This window comes from Bubalus kerabau, chromosome 4, assembly GCF_029407905.1.
Source record: "Bubalus kerabau isolate K-KA32 ecotype Philippines breed swamp buffalo chromosome 4, PCC_UOA_SB_1v2, whole genome shotgun sequence".
In the NCBI taxonomy this organism is placed as follows: Eukaryota; Metazoa; Chordata; class Mammalia; order Artiodactyla; family Bovidae; genus Bubalus; species Bubalus kerabau.
In genome coordinates this window covers 87,384,078-87,391,956 of record NC_073627.1, presented here as the reverse complement: position 1 = coordinate 87,391,956, position 7,879 = coordinate 87,384,078, and positions in this window count along the sequence as shown.

The following is a 7,879-nucleotide window of genomic DNA, read 5'->3' as shown; positions in this document are numbered from 1 at the left end:
CTGAGTCTGTGTTCTAGAGTCTGGGAGCTGCAACTGCTGAGCCTCTGTGCCCTAGAGCCCATGCTCCGCAACAAGAGAGCAGCCCCCACTCGCCGCAACTAGAGAAAAGCCTGTACAGCAATGAAGACTTAGCATAGCCAAAAATAAACAAATACATACAATTATTTTTAAAAAGTCATGAGGGTATAAAGTAAAGGAGCTGCAGCAGGAATGGAGATGAAGATACATACATAATCTGGTAAGACTGTGTACTACCACAGTGCTTCCAACTCTTGAAGAGTATCAGTTCTTTGTGGAAGTTCAGCACATTTATTTTAGAAAGTAGATTCCCACAGTATATATACCTCAGGCCTTCTGAATTAGAACCTCTGGGGCAGGACTTGATATTTTTCCAAAGCACCCTAGTTCTGAAGCTCTGCCAGGTTTAAGAAACACAGTTCTACTGCCCTTGATTCAGATGTTTAGGGTGGAACATGAGAGATGGAGGATTCTAGGATGACATTCAAATTTCTGAATTTTGTGACTGAGTGAATTATGGGCACACTCCACCGAGCTAGGAAATAACAATGGTTTTGAAGGGTGAAGATGCTGAGTTCAGTTTTGGACATGTTGAGATGTAGTAGTCCTGTGGGGAGCTGGATATCAGAGTCTAAAACTTGGAGGAGAGGTCAAGGCTGTGAATTTAGATACAGGGATCATTGGTATTTGGAGGGTGGTTGCTGTATATCTCCAAATACCAATGACCCCGTATTTGGAGTATTTGGAGAATTCCATGGACTGTATAGTCCATGGGGTCGCAAACAGTTGGAGATGATTGAGGGACTTTCACTTTCTGCTGTATATCTTACATGGAATTTTCAAAATATCCAAACTTCCAATTTTTTTCTCAATAATCAAATAGTCACTCTACATGTTAAGTACATTCACTTCCTGACCCATGACTGAGTCTATTGCTTTTTAAATCTAAATGCCACTTTATAGTTCCTTCAGAGTCACTCTCTGTTATAAGTACTCATTTGCATCATCTCATTGGATTCAAACCAATGATTTGCTAAAGTAAAATTTATTATCCCTATATTTTAGATGAAGAGATTTAGGGAAATTGTGTAACTTGCCTAAAGTAATGCAGAATCAAATAGTTGAGTCAGAATTTGAACCTAAGGTTCTTTCTGACTCCAGCTTCAGTGCTTTCTGGCTATTTCACAATAGAGCTGTTCCCAAGTCAAGCAGACAATATTCACATTACCTATACTTTTACCAGTCCATTCTGAAGGAGATCAGCCCTGGGATTTCTTTGGAAGGAATGATGCTAACGCTGAAACTCCAGTACTTTGGCCACCTCATGCAAAGAGTTGACTCATTGGAAAAGACTCTGATGCTGGGAGGGATTGGGGGCAGGAGGAGAAGGGGATGACAGAGGATGAGATGGCTGGATGGCATCACTGACTCAATGGACGCGAGTCTGAGTGAACTCCGGGAGTTGGTGATGGACAGGGAGGCCTGGCATGCTGTGATTCATGGGGTCGCAAAGAGTCGGACATGAGTGAGCAACTGAACTGAACTGAACTGGTACTTTTACAGGCTAACTCCAAAGTATGTTTAAATACAGAAAAATACATTTAGAAAAAATGAGTTCAATGCTTTTAAGACACAACTATATTTAGTACAATGAGTTTATGTGTACTTTCCTGGGGTCAGTAGCATTAAACTGATCCATGTACCTTTTGACCTTTGCCTAGTAGCCTGTAGGGTAGTTTCCTTTGTCTGTGCTATCAAAGAAAGAGGGTAGGGAGGGGTATGGCATTGGTTTTTCTGGCTCAGGAAATTCTTTTGCACGGATTGACCTTCCAGGATTTTTCCAACTTGCTTTGGGTTATATATCCAACTTTGGGCTATAAATGAAACTAAAAGGGGCTCTTGCTGCTGCTGCTGCTGCTAAGTCGCTTCAGTCATATCCGACTCTGTGCAACCCCATAGACGGCAGCCCACCAGGCTCCGCCGTCCCTGGGATTCTCCAGGCAAGAACACTGGAGTGGGTTGCCATTTCCTTCTCCAAAATGGGCTCTTGGTACGCCCAAATTGAAACTATGTCTCAGTACTAACATTGTTTTTCTTTAGATTTGGGTAGATACAGACATCTGCCACATTGTCTTGGTAGCACTGGTAAGTATGAGAAAGTGAAAGTAAAAGTGAAGTCGTTCAGTCATTTCTGACTCTTTGCGACCCCGTGGACTGTAGCCCACCAGGCTCCTCGGTCCATGGGATTTTCCAGGCAAGAATACTGGAGTGAGGTGCCATTTCCTTCTCCAGGGGATCTTCCTGACCCAGGGATCGAACGCAGGTCTCCTGCACTGCAGGCAGACACTTTACCCTCTGAGCCACCAGGGAAGCCCAAGTATGAGAAGACCTGGTCAAAAATATGCAGGCCACTATGAAGACTGGCAGGTTAGAGTCGATACACTAAAAGAAATTACATTCTTTTCTGCAAGATGAATCATACAGCTGAAACTATGTGGTATCATCTGGGCCAACAATCATAATAATAATATTTACCCTCCAAGTGACAGATATCTAAGATAACAACTACACCCAGATGACAACTCAGGGAACAATAGCCCAGCTTTTTGGAATGAGAACAGAATAAATGCTAATGGAGCAATATTCTTTCCAGGGGGATCTCAGCTATGGTAACACTATTAGAGATTTAATAATCCCCAATACACTCTGGTTACTAAAATTCAAGATAAAAATAAATTCTACCGGGATATAAAATATGGAAATATTTGGGTGATGATTAAGGAGAGAATGTCTGTCAGTTAATTAAGAGTTGGGTAGCTAGAATTTGCCTTCAGATGCACATAAGTATACAGTAAGGGAAATCTCACCCAGCTGTGAAAAGGCAAGCTTACCAATAAGTTTGTTTTCCCCAACCCCACCCAGCCAAGTGCATTCCTATTGCCCAGGTGTGCCTGTTTATCCCCAAGTCCCAGCCACACCTACTCCCTGTTCTGGCCCCACACCAAGGAACATATAAAAAGCCCCTTCTTTGAGATCGCAGAATGTCTTGGAGTCACTATTGATTCTTGACCCACTTTCCCTTTTCCATCATGTCTAGACATGTATCCCAACCTCTCTTCTATTCCATGGCTTGGCACATAGTAGGGGTTAAATATCTGTTTGTCGCCTAGATTTGGTTTTGACTCTTGCTTTTCTATTCCTTCACATCTCAGCCTGTACCTTGGATCTCATTTCATAACCTCTTAATTTTGTTCTTTGGTATTTGGTTGCACAGACCCCCAGGAGGCAGGATAGTTCAATGGAAAGAAGACAGGATTTAGGGTTAGAAAAGCCCAAGTTCAAGTCTTGGTTCCATACTTACCAGTTTTGAAGAAATCACTCCCTTACTTTGGCTCTACATTACCATGTGTAAAATAGATAGCCAGTGGGGATTTGCTATGTGACTCAGGGAGCTCAAATCAGTGCTCTGTGACAACCTAGAGGGGTGGGGTGAAGTGGGATGGGGTGGGAGGTGGAAGGGAGGTTCAAGAGAGAGGGGACATATGTATACCTATGGCTGATTTATGTTAATGTATGGCAGAAACCAACACAATATTGTAAAGCAATTATCCTCCAATTAAAAATAAATTAAAAAAATGACTATTATAGAGTAATTGTTTGGATGAAAACAGAATAAATACAAAGAACTCGGGACCCTTTATGTGCTCAATCAATATTTCAATATTTGTTGAACAGCCATTTCCTGTCTCATGTCTCAGTCCAGATCTAGCTTCAGTCATTTATTTGATTCCATTCATTCTGGAATGGGGAATAAAGCCAAGAATTATGCTTAGAGTGCATTTATAACACTAGTAACTCAACTGAGGTGAGTTGGAGGCTATCAGAACATCTCATTTGCTGGAGCTAAAGTTATCTGTCAGGACCAGATTAAAACATGGCCAAGGCCTCTGCACAGACAAGATAAAGATGCCCCTTCACATACTCCACATGTAAGTTAAAGTGTAAAAAAATGTCTAATGAAGTTCAAACAGTGTTCTTATTTTCCCTCCATGATTTCTACTCTGCAGCTTTAAACAGTATTATATTCTTAAAAGTAATAACAATCACAGCCACTTTAAAAATTGGCCCAGCATTGCCCTTCAGGTCTTTCCTGCTCACAATAGCTGAGGAGGGTGGAATAAAGGAGAATGATTATCAACCAATCAGTGTATTTTAAATCCTTGAGATATAATTTTTTGAGAGTTTACTCTATTTGGACTCTTAAAAACAAAACAAAACTGTTAGCTTCCATTTTCTGTGTGTATCTTGTCAGTTTGGCCAAGGTTTCTATTACTTGTGACTCTGAAATAAGAGTTTTCTCCAACATTAATCCTGAGACTTTCTGCATGTCCTAACTTGTTCAAGTCTTGTGTTAATGCAAGCTCATGGCAAGCAATGTGGATTGAAATTCAACAGCCATAACCCTCTTACTTCCTTGCCAAGAGAATCCCAACACTGTTCAGTTACTAAGCCCATAATCTTTTTTTTTTTTCTTCAGATAGTGGAGCGCAGTTTATTACACCGGTGGGCCCAAGGCAGAGTCTCCTCTTAGCTAAGAACCCTGACCAGCTTTTGTGAAAACCTTATATACCCTATGAAAGCCCATAATCTTTATTGGTCCCTCCTTGGCCTCAGCGGATGAATGAGCATTAGGTTAAGGCAATCCTGATGTAATTCCTTTTCTTCCTGGTAATGTTTGATTTTATACAGATGTAATCTTGCTTAAGAAATGTGGAGGCAAATAAGGGAACTTTTAGGTTTCCTCTGCTCTGGAAAGGGACAAAAGTTTCATACTTTTCTGCATCTGGTTATTGTTGGATGAGAACTGGTGCCATGGAAGCTCTCCTGAGATGAGAAAACAAATCCAAGGACAAAACTGACATGCTAAGAATGGCAGAGGAAAAGATGGCAAGAACCTAGGCCCCTGATGTCACTGAGTCACTGCCTGAATCTATGCTGGAACTATTAGGAATTAGTCCTTATTAAGATACTTTTAGGAACTTCCTTGGTGGCTCAGACGGTAAAGCGTCTGTGTACAATGTGGGAGACCAGGGTTCAATCCCTGGGTTGGGAAGATCCCCTGGAGAAGGAAATGGCGATCCACTCCAGTACTGTTGCCTGGAAAATCCCATGGACAGAGGAACCTGATAGGCTACAGCCCACGGGGTTGCAAAGAGTCGGACACGACTGAGCAACTTCACTTTCACTTTCAAGATACTTTTAGTTATGTTTCCTATTGTTGTTGTTTAGTCACTAAGTTGTGTCTGACTCTTTTGTGACCCCACGGACTGTACTCTTCTGTCCCTGGGATTCCCCAGGCAAGAATATTGGAGTGGGGTGCTATTTCCTCCTCCAGGAGTTCTTCCCAATGCAGGGATCAAATCCGTGTCTCTTGCATTAGCAGGTAGATTCTTTACCACTGAGCAACCTGGGAAACCCTGCATGTTTTCTATTATAAGCATTTAAAAGCATCCTAAGTAATTAATATTAAAGGCATCTCTCATACAAATACTTTTTTTCAAGAAAGCTTACTAGAAATTGATATTGCTGGTCATAAGACATCCTAAACAGACTGAATTTTCTAAAAGATTGTTAATCTCTGTAAAAATAAAGGCATGACTTGATTAGCAATTGTTTAGTCTGGTACTCCTCAAACTTCTATTATTTACATCCCAATCTTATGATTTTATCATATCCTTGTGTCATCTGTACTAACAAAAACATTTTTAAGTTGTTCCTCCTATTTAATAGTATATTTATTTTAAAAATAAACTTTCTTATTAACTAAAATTGAAAACCAGGATTATTTGCCTTAAATAGAATATAAAAAGAAATACCTCCCCCCCCCCAAAAAAATACCATGAGCTAAGTAATGTTATTAAATTCTTGTCAGATATAGTTTCCTGTGAAGACTGAGCTGGAGGCCTGCTATTTCTGTTGAAAGGAGACACTAGGGAGTGTTATTGAAGTGGTGAAATAATCCCTATGCCAACTGGTACTATGCTCCTGCTGTAACCGGAAGCACTAGAAGAGTATGTCAAGGGAGACATCCATGACTAGCTGAATTTACCTAAATGTCAAGCTGGTGCCATCTAAAATCATCTGATAGTCCACCAGTGCTCTGATTGCCCCTAAAACTGACTTGGCAGACAACCCTCTCAAGGGCCTGGCACCCTGAGCAATACTTCCTGTGGAGATGCTCACATCAACCTTGAAGAGAGGGAAAAAAGGCCTAATAATCAGCCTTTGATTGCTGTGATTATAAAAGGACATAAGAAGTCAATGTTACAATGTTTTATCATACTTTATACTAAAGCAAAGACAAGTAATCATTTATTATTTTCTCTATGTCTGTTGTTTTTTACTTTTTGAAATTAGTTGACCCATTGAGAATTTTTGGAAAATTGTGGTTCTTCTACCCAGGAAAATGCAAAACATGGTTTTCTGAATATGTCTATGAGTGAGTAAGAGTAGGAAGTTAATTTAAATGCACTAGACTAGAGACTTATTCTCCCTTAAACATCTACTTTGAATAGACGTAGGTTATACTGATATTACCTTCCAGGAGGCTTTAAGAGACAAGGCCAGGTTCTACGAAAAGAGTATTAGCCAACTCTATAAAGTCATCCTTCTGAAATTTGAAATGCCACTGAATGTACCCAGTAAAATTATTCCTGGGCAAGCAGAATCCCAGGCCTGGGTGGAGTTCACAAGAGTTACTTAGGTAAAATAAACAAAAAATGAAGGAACTTTGGATTGCTTTTGTCTGAACTTGAGTGTCTGGATAGATCAGCAAATGCTGCAAACCACACACCTGCTTGTCAAAGCAAAGAGAAACCCAACAGGCACCTGTTTCTTACACCATCAACTGCACAAGGCTCTCACAGGATTCTAATTTATGATGGCCCCTCAGTCCTTAAAAATACTCTCTCCTCTTTTTTCCAGTCAAATAGCTTTACCTTTAAAAGGCATAGAATGAGTAGCAAGATGAAAAAGACCATTTTAACCTCTAATTTCAAAAGATAATATTAAAAACAGTTAATAGTAGGACTAAGCCATTAACTCAGATGGTAAAGAATCTGCCTGCAATGCGTGTGACCCAGGCTCAAACCCTAGGTCAGTAAGAGCCCCTGGAGAAGGATACGCCAACCCACGCCAGTATTCCTGCCTGGGAGATTCCATGGACAGAGGAGCCTGGTGGGCAACAGTCCATTGGATTGCAAAGAGCTGGACATGACTGAATGACTAACAAGACATTAAATATATAATAAGACTTAGAATAGTTTTTGGAACACATTTTAACGGATGATGAAACCACAAACTAAGCTTCTTATTTTTCCTTTAAATTTGGTATTAGATTGAGCTAATAATTCATTTCAAACATTCATGATTGATTAAATTAAAACATGTTTCTTCCAAGCATTGCAAAAAATAGGTTAAAAGTTCTTGGTCTTGAAGAGGAGATCTAATTAGTGAAGGTTATCTGATATAATTCTTTACATAACAAATGCTGGAAAAATACTAAAAAAAATATGAAAGGTGAGTTTTTCATTATCTTCAAGTTAGTTGATTTATATTAAGAAGGACCTGCAGTTTTCCTTTAGCTTGTAGTTTACTTAACACTTGGCCAGAGACATCTAAAAATATCAGATGTCTCAAAAAGTTTTTGAGATCAGTAAAGATGAGTTCATCTGCTTCACTGAGGTGTGAACTTAATTCTGTATCTGGAAGAATTTTAAATTTAACTTCTTAATAATACCGTGGAAGCTGTCACAAAGGCCATAGGTAAAATATTATGCAAATGTTATCTTTTTCTTTGAAA